This window comes from Macaca thibetana, chromosome 5 (genome assembly GCF_024542745.1).
Source record: "Macaca thibetana thibetana isolate TM-01 chromosome 5, ASM2454274v1, whole genome shotgun sequence".
Classification (NCBI taxonomy): Eukaryota; Metazoa; Chordata; class Mammalia; order Primates; family Cercopithecidae; genus Macaca; species Macaca thibetana.
In genome coordinates, this window is record NC_065582.1 from 106,455,759 (window position 1) to 106,469,395 (window position 13,637).

At 39.0% G+C, this 13,637-nt stretch overlaps 1 non-coding gene and 1 pseudogene across 1 annotated transcript; one reads left to right on the top strand and one right to left on the bottom strand.

Annotated features, from left to right (window-relative positions):
• Positions 1 to 745: 745 nt before the first annotated feature.
• Positions 746 to 1,130, top strand: LOC126954762 (60S ribosomal protein L23-like; annotated as a pseudogene).
• Positions 1,131 to 13,282: 12,152 nt separating this feature from the next.
• Positions 13,283 to 13,387, bottom strand: LOC126955883 (small nucleolar RNA U13). Its single transcript, XR_007726168.1, has one exon. It is a non-coding gene; the product is annotated as a small nucleolar RNA U13 (small nucleolar RNA).
• Between the last annotated feature and the right edge of the window lie 250 nt (positions 13,388 to 13,637).

The window sequence follows — 13,637 nt, forward strand, 5'->3', positions numbered from 1 at the left end:
CTAAATTTATCCAGGCAAGAGATGATGGTGGCTTGGATCATGGTGGTGGTAATCGGAGTGATGAGAAAGACTGAATTCTTGGAACTGTTTTAGTAGAAGAGTGGCCAGGATTTGCTGATAAACTGAATCCAAGGAGTAAGAGAAAGAAAAGGGTCAAGGATCATACCCAGGTCTTTATCCCTAGTATTCATGAAAAAAAAAAGTTATCATTAAGAAGAATGTAGGAGGAACAATTTTAAGATATGTTGTTTGAGATCACAATTAGACATCAAAGTGAGGATATCACAAAGGCAAATGAAAAAACAAATCTCCAGTGAGATTTAGACTAGATAAATAAGTTAAGGAGTCATGAACATGATGATGATATTAAAGTCCTGTGACCAGGTGAGCTGACTAGGGAGAGTAAAAAGCAGAAGAAGCTTAAGGACTGAGCAATAAATAACTCTAACATTTTACAAGTCATGAAAATAAGTCATGGAGATGAGAGATGAGAAAGAACTAACAGAGGAGAGGAGAAATAATGAGGTGAGGCCCATGATTACCTTAGCTTACTGCCTGGAGAGAATTTCCAGAACACAGCACAGGGAGAGTAACTCAAACAAAGGTCAGCAATCTCCTTGAGTTGAGGAGACAGAATTAAGAATTAGAGAACAAGGTGTCTAGAATTCACAGAACACAGTATTTATGCAGGAGAAAACTGCCTGGGAAGAAAACTCTAGCTTTTTGCCCCTTTCAGACATTGAAGATGTTGAAGCAAGGATGTGGTGGGTCCACTGGTATGAAATTCCAGATTCCCTTGGGTCTTGTAGTGGGAACTATGATCATGTATATCATCTCTGTGACAGACAGGGATCAAGGGACAGCTGAACAGACTTCCCACTGCTGGTGTGGATGCTATAGTAATGGCCACAGTAAAAAAAGGCAAACCAGAGCTAAGAAAGAAGATACATCCAGCAGCAGTCATTCAACAAAGAAAGTCATACCAGAGAAAAGATGGCATGTTTCCTTATTTTGAAGATAATGCAGGGGTCATAGTAAACAATAAAGGTGAGATAAAAGTTTCTGCCATTGCAGGACTCGTTGCAAGGGAATGTGCAGATTTGTGATCCAATGCTGGTAGCATTGCATGATTCTCCAGTATATTTGTAAAAAACTTTAAAAACCTGTTAAAAAGTAGCACCCAAAGAAAGAAAGAAAGCTCTAGAAATCTGCAGGGAGTTCCCTTCAAGTTTTCAGCTGAGTATTGATTAGTACTTGCATATGAAGAACCTGCCTGGAGGCCAGAGAAAGAACACTGAAAAGGAACAGGCTGAACAATCCGTGGAGCTCATGTAGGCCTGAGAATAGTTTGTGTTCCCACTGAGTAGAAAGGAAAGGCCTCCTAACATACAAGGGTCATTTAATTCGAATGTAATACTCAGAAGAGTACTATCTTAGTAACAGAGAAAAATTAGCCCCAAATTAAAGACGACTCAGGTCTCACCTAACAAAGCTTAAAGGCAAGCCTCAAAAAACAAAACAAAACAAAACAAAACAAAACAAACAAACAAACCATTTTCAAGTAACCTAAGTTCAAAAATATTTAAAAGAATAAAAAATAAGACCCTAGAATTCAAGAAAGTATAATTCACAGTAAATATGTACCAGCTATTCAATTTGAAAATACTAGGCATGAAAAGAAACAGCAAAACACAACACAATGAGAAGAAAAATCAATTAATAGAAGTAGACCCCTAAATGACATGTTTGGTAGAATTGCAGACAAGGACATTAAAACAACTACTATATTTGAAATTTGTCCCCATATATTCAGGAAGGTAGAGGAAAACATGAATATGGTAAGAGGAGATCCGGAAGTTATAAGAAAAATACTCAAATAAAAATTATGGAGCTGGGTGCCATGACTCATGCCTGTAATCCCAGCACTTTGGGAGGCCGAGGCAGGTGAATCACCTGAGGTTAGGAGTTTGAGACCAGCCTGGCCAACATGGCAAAAACCTGTCTCTACTAAAAATACAAAAATTAGCCAGGTGTGGTGGTACATGCCTTTAATCCCAGCTACTCAAGAGGCTGAGGCAGGAGAATTGCCTGAACCAGGGAGGTGGAGGTTGCAGTGAGCCAACATTGTGCCATTGCACTCCAGCTTGGATGACAAACAAACAAACAAATTATGGAATTGATAAATACAATGTCTGAGGTGAAAAGCATATCAGATATAATTACAACAGTTATACATTGCAAATAATGATTAATGACATAAAAAGTATAGGCATAGAAGCTATTCAAAACACAATATAGTGAGATAAAAGAAAAGAGGTGAAAAGAGGCTGGCATGGTGGTTCATGCTTGCAATCCTGGTACTTTGAGAGGCTGAGGCTGGCAGAGTGCTTGAGCCCAGTTGTTCAAGACCAGCCTGGGCTGAAGATAATGAGATCCTGTATCTAAAAAAAAAATTAGCCAGGTGTGGTGGGATGCACCTGTAGTTCCAGCTACAGGAGGCTGAAGTGGAAGGGTTACCTGAGCCCAGTGAGGTTGAGGCTGCAGTGAGCTGTAATTAGGTCACTGCACTCCAGCCTGGGTGACAGAGCAAGCCCCTTGTAAAAAAAAAAAAAAAAAAATGGAAAAGAAAAGAACTGAGCATCAGTGAGCTGTGCTAACATCAAGTGGGCTATACATGTTACTGGAGCTCCAGAAGGAGAAGAAAGAGAAATAGATAGCAAAAAAACTTTTTTTTAGAGAAATCACAGCCAGGCTGGGTGCAGTGGCTCATGCCTGCAATCCCAGCACTTTGGGAGGCCAAGGTGGATGGAACACCTGAGGTCAGGAATTCAAGACCAGCCTGGCCAACATGGTGAAACCCCATCCTTACTAAAAATTCTAAAATTAGCTGGGCATGGTGGCACATACCTGTAATGCCAGCACTCAGGAGGCTGAGGGGCAAGTGAATGGCTTGAACTCAGTAGGCAGAGGTTGCAGTGAGCTGAGATTGCGCGACTGCACTCCAGCCTGCACAACAGAGCAAGACTCTGTCTCAAAACAAAAACAAAAACAAAAACAAAAAAAAGAGGAGAAATCATGACCAAAATTTTCCCAAATTTGATCAGCCCATGAATGCAAGAAGCTCAACAGACCCTAAACAGAAGAAACATGAAGAATACTGCACCAAGGAACATCATAATTAAATTACTTACAACTATAGATATGGAGAAAACCTTTAAAACAGCTAGAGAAAAAAGAACATACAGGGGAACAAAAGTAAGCAGCATGCAAATAATAAATAAATAATAAATAAAGCATGCAAGTCCTAAGACAGTGGCTTCTATCCTTCCTCAAAGAATAAAGCAGTCAACCTAGAATTCCAACTCAGCAAAAATATTTTTCAAAACGAATATGAGGATGTGGGAGGAAGAGGATAAGAGGTGGCAGGGGGAGAAATGGGGAATGACTACTAATGATTGTGAAGTTTCCTTTTTTTTTTTTTTTTTTTTTTGAGACGGAGTCTTGCTCTGTTGCCAGGCTAGAGGGCAGTGGCGCAATCTCGGCTCACTGCAGCCTCTGCTTCCCAGGTTTAAACAATTCTCCTGTCTCAGCCACCCGAGTAGCCGGGACTACAAGCATATGCCACCACACCCAGCTAGTTTTTGTATTTTTACTAAAGACAGGGTTTCACCATCTTAGCCAGGATGGTCTCGATCTCTTGACCTTGTGATCAGCCCGCCTCTGCCTCCCAAAGTGGTGGAATTACAGGCATGAGCCACTGCGCCCAGCCAAAGTTTCTTTTTCATGTGAGGAGAATGTTCTAAAATTTATGGTGGTCATGGTTACACACTCTGTGAACCACAAAGAAACATTGGATTATACAATTTAAGTGGGTGAATTGTATGACAAATGAATTATATCTCAATAAAGCTATGTTTTAAAAACAAATATGAAATAAAGACTTCTTCAGACATACAAATGCTGAAAGAATTCATGATCAACACACCATCACTACAAGAAGCGTTAAAGGAAGCCCTTTAGGTAGAAGGAAAATGATATCAGATGGAAATCTGTATCTATCCAAAGAAATAAAGAGCACTGCAAATAATAATTATGTGGGTAAATGTAAAAGATGTTTTTAAAAGATCTCTTTTAAGGATAATTGAATAGTTTAAAGCAAAAATAGTAATGTATTGTGGAGTTTATAACATACAGCTGATTTTTTTTTTTTTTAACTTTTTAAAAAAAATTAGAGACGGGGTTTCACTATGTTGCCCAGGATGATTTTGAACTCCTGGACTCAGGCAATCCTCCCGCCTCATCCTCCCAAAGTGCTGGGATTACAGGTGTGAGCCACCACGTCTGTCCTAGCTGATTCTTTTTAGTCATGATAGTTATGTTCTGTAAAGTTGTTGAAAACGATGAATTAGTGAACACTGAACATTGTTCACAGGGGAAATACAGAGTTAGATTCTGTAAACCTCTGGTCACAACACTTTTGTCAAGCAATCAACGCATAACCTTGTTTTATGTGTGTCTCTATTTACAGACAGCTTATGTAATATATATCATTGATTTATTAACATGGAGCTCACAGCCAACAGCACTATGACTCATGCCTGAACAAGGCTCATCTAACACACACGTAAGGCACATCCATGTCTTCTTGTACTAGGAACACCAGATACAACTTTACAATTGCCCCTAGGAGCCATTTTTTTTATTGTGAAAAATATATACGGCATAAAATTTACTATTTTAATTATTTTTCAGTTTACAATTCAGTGCCATTAAGCATTTTTATGTTATTCTGCAACCACCACCACCACCACCATTATCCATCTCCAGAACTTTTTCATCTTCTCAAACCAAACCTTCATACCCATTAAACAATAGTTCCCCTGTCCTCTGTCCCTTCTGCCCTGACAACCACCATTCTACTTTTTGTCTCTATGAATTTGGGTACTCTAGGTACCTCATTGTTCTGTGAAAGGGCTGTATATGCAAAGAGGTCCCCAAATACCAAAGAAGCTGAGAAATCAAGAAGGAGGCAGACAAATACAGTTTGTTGGTATGAGATAATTTATCAGGGGAACTTATGGACAGAAGCATGGTCTTGGGGGCTGCAAGACAGGTAGATCTTAGCACTGCAACCTCTCAGATCCTTGTGAAGGCTGATGTCTTGGGGGAAAAGTATCAATATATGTGCTCTGGAAGGAATGCATAGGTGCTACAGGAATCCCAGCCTATGATGTTTCTAACAGCATTAAGTGTTGTTTTGGAGGAAACTTACAATGAATGAAACTTACTTTTTGTTCCTACACAAAAAGTAATGACAGCTAGACATTATGGAGGCATTTTTGGACTCAGGGTTAGTCAGAAGTCACTCTTGTTCCCACACTCATATATGTGGAATCATACAATATTTGTCCTTTTGTGACAAGGTTGAATAATATTCCCTTGTATGTATATACCACATTTTGTTTATTCATTCATTCATCCATTCATTCATTCATTCACTGATGAACGCTGGGGTTGTTTCTATCTTTTGGTTATTATGAATAATGCTCTAATCACAGTGTGATATGAACACTGGTGTACAAATGTCCCTTTCAGACCTTGATTTTAGTTCTTTTGGTATATACCCAGAAGTGGAATTGCTGGATCTTATGGTAATTCTATGTCTAATGTTTTGAGAAATTGCCATACTGTTTTTCATAGCAGCTGCTCCATTTTACATTTTTCCTCAGCAATGCACAGAGTTCCTGTTTCTCCACATTTTCACCAACACATTTGTTGTTGTCATTTTAAAAAATAATAAGTAATAACCATTCTAATGGGTATATGTGAAGTGGTATTTTATTGTGTTTTGTTATTCATTTACCTAATGCTTAACGATTTTTTTTTTGAGACAGGGTCTTGCTCTGTCGCCCAGGTTGGAGTGCACTGGCATGATCTTGGCTCACTGCAGCATCCACCTCCTGGGCTCAAGCCATCCTCACCTCCTAGGCTCAGCGTTCTGAGTAGCTGGGACCACAGGCATGTGCTGCTATGCCCAGATAATTTTTTTTTTTTTTTTTTTTTTTTTTTTGTATTTCTAGTAGATACGGGATTTTACTGTGTTGGCCAGGCTGGTCTTGAACTTAGGCCTCAACTGATCTTCCCACCTCAGCCTCCTAAAGTGCTGAGATTACAGGCAAGCCACTGCACCTGGCCTCATGTTGACCATTTTTTAATATACTTATTGGCCATTTGTATTTTTCTGAAAACCATTTATTTGAATCTTTTGCTCATTTTAAAATCAGGTTTTTTTTCTTGGTCACTGTATTTTAAGAATTCTCTATATATCTTATATATCAATCTCTTATCAGATATATGACTTACAGGTACTTTCTCCCATTTCACGGATTCCCTTTCACCCTGGTGATAGTGCCCTTTGATGCACAGAAGTTTTCAGTTTTGAAGAAGTCCATCTTGTCAATTTTTCCTTTTGTTGCTTATGCTTTTGATGTCATATCCAATAAATCTTTGTCAAACCCAATGTCATAAAGCTTCTTCCCTATTTTTTTTGAGACAAGGTTTTACTCTGTCACTCAGGCTGGAGTGCAGTGATGTCACCACAGCTCACTGCAGCCTCTACCTCCCAGGCTCAAGCGATCCTCCCACCTTAGCCTCCTGAGCAGCAGGGACTACAGGCGTCCTCCACTATGCCTGGCTAATTTTTGTATTTATATAGACACGGGGGTCTCCTCATGTTGCCTGCGCTGGTTTCAAACTCCTGGGCTCCAGCAATCCACTCTTCTTGGCCTCCCAAAGTGCTGGGATTACAGGCATGAACCACCACGCCCAGTTTAATGTTTTCTTTTAAGAGAGTTTATAGTTTATATTTGGGTCTTTGATCCATTTTGAATTTATTTATTTTAAAAATATTTTTTAACTTTTTTATTGTGGTAAAAAACACAACATAAAATATATCTTAAGGTACTGGGGGTTATGACTTCAATGTGTGAATCTGAGGGGACACACATAATTCAACCTGTAATGGCAAAATTTGAGGAAAAACTAGGTTTCTATCCTTAGGCTGTGTTGATTTCAGCAAACCAAAGTGATATTTAAGCAAACATTCTTAAATTATCTGATTGATAAACATAAAGCTCTTGAGCAAATATGAGCCCAAAATACAAAATAAACAAACAACTCTGCCCCTTTTGTCTCACAGCATACTTTATGATCTGTGTAACTGTGTTAGCCCCTTCCAACTGCTACTTGATTTCTCCCACAAAGGCACAGTATCCAGAAGGGTCACTGAGCCAGGAATTTCTGTTTATCTTACTTATACATGTGCACTAAAATAGGATTTTTAAAATTGTGGTTAAAAAAAATCATAAATGTTATCATATTAACCACTTTTTTTTTGAGATAGAGTCCAGTTCTGTCACCCAGGTTGGAGTACAGTGGTGCGATCCTGGCTCACTGCAACCTCCACCTCCCAGGTTCAAGCAATTCTCCTGCCTCAGCCTCCTGAGTAGCTGGGATTACAGGTGCACACCACCTTGCCCAGCTAATTTTTGTATTTTTAGTAGAGCTGTGGTTTCACCACGTTGGCCAGGCTGGTCTCAAACTCCTGACCTCAGGTGATCCACCCGCCTCGGCCTCCCGAAGTGCTAGGATTACAGGCATGAACCACCACGCCTGGCACATATTAACCATTTTTAAGTATACAGTTCAGTAGTGTTAAGCATATTTACGTTGTTATGAAATAGATCACCAGTACTTTTTCATCTTGCAGAACTGAAATTCCATATCCATTAAACAACATCTTCCCATTTTCCCTTTCCCTCATCCCTTGGTAACCTCCATTCTACTTTCTATACCAATGAATTTGACTATTTTGGATACCTTATATAGGAATAATCACACAGTGTTGTTTCTTTCATAACTGGCTTGTTTCACTTAGCATAATGTTCTCAAGGGTAATCTACGTTGTTGCATGTGACAGGATTTCTTTCCTTCTTAAGGCTGCATAGTATTCCATTGTGCATATATATCACATTTTGTCTATTGATTCATCCATTGATGGACATTTAGGTTGCTCCCAACTCTTTGCTATCGTTAATAGTGCTTCTAGATACAGGGGTTTGCAAATCTCTCTTCAAAACACTGATTTCAGTTCTTTTGGAGATATACTCAGAAGTGGGATCACTAGACCATATGGTAGTTCTGTTTTAACTTTTTAAAGAACCGCCATACTGTTTTCCACCATGGTTGTACCATTTTACAGTCATACTAACAGTGTTCAAGGGTCCAAGCTTCTCCATATTCCTGCCAATACTTGTTATTTTCTGGGGTTTTCTTGTTTATTCTTTCTTATATTCGAAGAGGTATAAAGTGATATCTCATTGTGGTTTGGATTTGCTTTCCTCTGATGATTAGTCATGTTGAGCATCTTTTCATATGCTTGATGGTCATTTATGTATTATCATTGGAGAAATGTCTACTCAAGCAGATCCTTTATCCATTTTTTTTCACTTTTATTTTAGGGTCAGCAGTACATGTGGAGGTTTGTGATATAGGTAAGCTGTGTGTCACAGGAGTTTGGTGTACAGATTATTTTGTCACCCATATAATCTGCATAGTACCAGATAGTTTGGCCATCCTCACCCTCCTCCTACCCTCCACCCTCAAGTAGGCCCTGGTGTCTGTTGTTGCCTTATTTGTGTCCATGTGCACTCAATGTTTAGCTCCCACTTATAAGTGAGAACATGCAGTGTTTGGCTTTCTGTTTTTGTATTTGCTTAGGATAATGGTCTCTAGCTCCATCCATGTTGCTGCAAAGGACATGATTGATTGATTGATTGATTGATTGATTGATTTTATTTTTTGAGACGGAGTCTCACTGTGTCGCCCAGTCTGGAGTGCAGTGGCATGATCTCGGCTCACTGCAACCTCCACCTCCTGGCTTTAAGTGATTCTCCTTCCTCAGCCTCCTGAGTAGCTGGGATTACAGGTGCCCACCACCACACCTAGCTAAGTTTTGTATTTGTATTTGTATTTTTATTTTTATTTTTTTTGAAACGAGTCTGGCTCTGTGGCCCAGGCTGGAGTGCAGTGGCGCGATCTCAGCTCACTGCAAGCTCCAGCTCCCGGGTTCACGCCATTCTCCTGCCTCAGCCTCCCGAGTAGCTGGGACTACAGGCGCCTGCCACCACGCCCGGCTAATTTTTTGTATTTTTAGTAGAGATGGGGTTTCACTTTGTTAGCCAGGATGGTCTCGATCTCCTGACCTCATGATCCGCCCGTCTCGGCCTCCCAAAGTGCTGGGATTACAGGCTTGAGCCACCGCGCCCGGCCTTGTTTTGTATTTTTAGTAGAGATGGGGTTTTACCAGGTTGACCAGACTGGTCTTGAACTCCTGACCTTGTGATCTGCCCGCCTCAGCTTCCCAAAGCGCTGGGATTACAGGCATGAGCCACTGCACCTGGCCATCTCATTCATTTTCATAGCCACACAGTATTCCATGCCTTTACCCACTTTTAATATGGGTTATTTGATTTTTGTTGTTGTTGAGTTGTAGTTGTTGATATATTCTGGATCCCTTATCAGATATAGGATTTGGAAATATTTTCTCCCATTCCATAGGTTACCTTTTCACTCTGTGGATTGTGTCCTTTAATGAACAAAAGTTTTTCTGTTTGATGTAGTTCCATTTGTCTTTTTTTTTCTTTTGTTGCTTGTGCTTTTGGTGTCATATACAAAGGAAGAAATCATTATCTAATCTTTATCATTATCCAGTGATCTCCACTAAATCATTGCCAAATCCTACATCATGAAATTTTCCCCTATGTTTTCTTCTAGGAATTTTATAGGTCTAGGCCTCATGCTTAGATCTTTAATCCATTTTGAGTCCATTTTTGTATATGGTACAAGATAGAGGTCTTATCTTTATCTTTGTTCTTTCGCATGTGGACATTCAGTTTTCTTTTTCTTTCTCTCTTTTTTTTTTTTTTTCAGACAGAGTCTCACTCTGTTGCCCAGGGTGCAGTGCAGTGGCATGATCTTGGCTCACTGCAAGCCCCACCTCCTGGGTTCAAATGATTCTTGTGCCTCAGCCTCCTGAGTAGCTAGGATTACAGACGTGCGCCACCATGCTCAGCTAGTTTTTGTATTTTTTGGTAGAGATGGGGTTTTGCCATGTTGGCCAGGCTGATCTCAAACTCCTGGCCTCAAGTGACCCGCCCATCTCTGCCTCGCAAGTGCTGGGATTACAGGCATAAGCCACCATGTCTGGCTAGAGTTCTTAATTTTAATGTAGCTGAATTTATCTGTGCCTTTCAATCTTGTTTAAGAAATAATTCCTTACCTTAAGGTTATAAAAATCTTATCTATTGGGAGAATCCGACCCAATATTTCAATGTAGGTTCTTTCTATTTTCCCTAAGTGTCGGCCAGCTAAGAAATAAAGAGAAAGAGTATAAAGAGACGCGCGGTGGCTCAGGCCTGTAATCCCAGCACTTTGGGAGGCCGAGGCGGGTGGATCACGAGGTCAGGAGATTGAGACTATCCTGGCTAACATGGTGAAACCCCATCTCTACTAAAAATACAAAAAACTAGCCGGGCGTGGTGGCGGGCGCCTGTAGTCTCAGCTACTTGGGAGGCTGAGGCGGGAGAATGGCGTGAACCCGGGAGGCGGAGCTTGCAGTGAGCCGAGATCACGCCACTGCACTCCAGCCTGGGAGACACAGCGAGACTCCGTCTCAAAAAAAAAAAAAAAAGAGACGAATTTTACCGCTCGGCCTCCAGGGGTGACATCACATATCGGTAGGACCGTGATGCCCACCTGAGCTGCAAAACCAACAAGTTTATATTAAGCATTTCAAAAGGGGAGGGGGTGTATGAACAGGGAGCAAGTCACAAAGATCACATGCTTCAAAAGGCAAAATAGGAGAACAAGATCACAAGGCAAAGGGCAAAATTAGAATTACTGATGAGGGTCAATGTTCAGCTGTGCATGTATTGTCTTGATAAAAATCTTAAACAACAGAAAGCAGTGTTTGGGAGCAGAGAACTGGTCTGACCTCAAATTTACCAGGGCAGCATTTTTTCCCCACCCTAATAAGCCTGAGGATACTGCAGGAGATCAGGGTGTATTTCAGTCCTTATCTCAACTGCATAAGACACACTCACAGAGCAGTTGTTTATAGACCTACCCCGAGGAATGCATTCCTTTCTCAGGGTCTTAATTATTAATATTCCTTGCTAGGAAAATAATTCAGCAATATCTTTCCTACTTGCACATCTGTTTATAGGCTCTCTGCAAGAAGAAAACTATGGCTCTATTCTGCCCCGCCCTGAAGGCAGTCAGACCTTATGGTTGTCTTCCCTTGTTCCCTAAAATCGATGTTATTCTGTTCTTTTTCAAGGTGTACTGATTTCATATTGTTCAAACACACGTTTTACAATCAATTTGTACAGTTAACGCAATCATCACAATGGCCCTGAGGTGATGTACATCCTCAGCTTATGAACATAACAGGATTAAGAGATTAAAGTAAGACAGCTGTAAGAAATTATAAAACTATTAATTTTGGGAACTGATATATGTCCTTATTAAAATGAAATCTTCACAATTTATGTTCCTCTGCCGCGGCACCAGCCGTTACCTCCATTCGGAGTCCCTGACTTCCCGCAACAATTACCCTATAACGTTCTCTAAGAGAATTCAAGTTTTGTATATAATACAGTACAGATGGCTTCTTTTGTGTATGGTATATGATAAATATATGATTTTCTTTTTTTTTTCATAGCCTATTGTCCCAACACCATTTACTGAATAGTTCACCATTTTTGTCATAAATCAAGTGTCCACATAAGTGTGGGCCTTTTTTTTCAGGCTCTCGATTTTGTTCAGATGATTGCTTTGTCTATGTGAACTGATACTAAGCTGTCTTAAGTACGATGTCATCCATAGATGACATATCATATTATGATGACTTATCATAATAAGTCTTGCTATCTGACAGGGCATGTCCTCACTCATGGTTTGTTTTTTTTTTTTTTAATTCAGGGCTATTTTAATTATTTTGGGGTCTTTTATCTGTTATATAAATTTTAGAATCAGCTTAAGTTACTCAAATATTCCTTTTGGGATTTTTATAGGAAAAGCATTGAGTTTATAGGTAAATGTGGATGTTGTGATGTGTACAGTGTGTAACTGTATAATTATATACATTGTATAATGCTAAGTGTTCTCTTAACAATGCAGTGTGTTTCTCCTTTGTAGTCTTCTTAATATCTTTTATTTCTAGGTACTTATATTTCTTATTGCTATTGGGAGTTTTATCTTTTGAAAATTTGAAATCATTTTATACTTCTAAAGGTGTAAAAATAGCATAAAGATTCCAAAATATCCCCTTCACTAAGATTCTCCAAATGTTAACGTTTTATCCTATTTGCTTCTCTCTCTCTTTAAATATGTGTGTATACACATATATTTATGTATTTTTGTCTTAAATGTTTGAAGTTAAGTTACAGATTTATTGTACTCTTAAGCACTTTACCTCTAAATAGTTCACAATGTATTTCCTAAAATTAGATAGTTTTTCTGGGTATGCAATTTAAGATTGACAGAATTTTTTCTCAACACTTTGAAGATATTATTCCACTGTCTTCTGCCTTCCCACATTGTGAAAAAGTCTGTTGTCACTCTAATTGTCAGTACGTTATAAGTAGTCTATTTTATCTCAGTAGTTGCATTCTGTGTGTGTGAGGGGAGTGGTAGGGTGAGGTATTGGTGTTTTGTATTTCACAGAAATACATTTAAGTGTAGATTTCTTTCTATTTGTTCTCCTTGGTATTCATTTTGCATCTGTATCTGTGGATCAATATCATACATTGCTTCTGGAAAATTCTCAGCCATAATAACTTCAAATATTGCCACTTCTCAGTCTTATCTGTTTTCTCCTTCTGGATTTGAATTAGATATATGCTACAACCTTCCAATCTTTCAATTCTATCTCTTAATCTCTATTTCAAACTATCTATTTGGGAGTGAGAGGGCTGTATTCTGGATAATGTATTCTACCCAACTTCCAGTTTACTAACTCTGTTTTAAGCTGTAACTACTTTTTATCCATATATTCAAATTTTTACTTCAACAATTTTTAATGGCTAAAAATCCACTTTGACTTCTTCTAACGCCTAGTCATTTGGGATAATCTTTTATTCCTCATATTTGTGTTTCTGTAATTTATTGCTTTATGATTCCTATTTATTTATTTTTGTTTGTTTGTTTTCTTTTTCTTCCACATCAGATGGGTAATGTATTGACATTGTAACAAGGTTTAAGGGAGGCACATCTCACACATAAACATGAAAACCCAATCGTCGCATTTACGAACTACAAAAAAGATCTCCTATTTATTTAAAACATCTTATACATAATTAAAACAATTAAGAGTGTCCAAATCTGTTGTTTGTGATTTTAGCTGGCTCTCACTTAGAAGAAATTCATTAACATGTATGTTTGACAGTCAGATTTGGTTAGCTGTAACTTGCAGAAAATTCATCAAATGAAACTGTGAATGGAATAGCTTCTGCTAGGAGTCACTTTTGTTCCCTTTCTTTAATCAGGAAAGCTCAGCTTCAGTTTTTATTATTTTT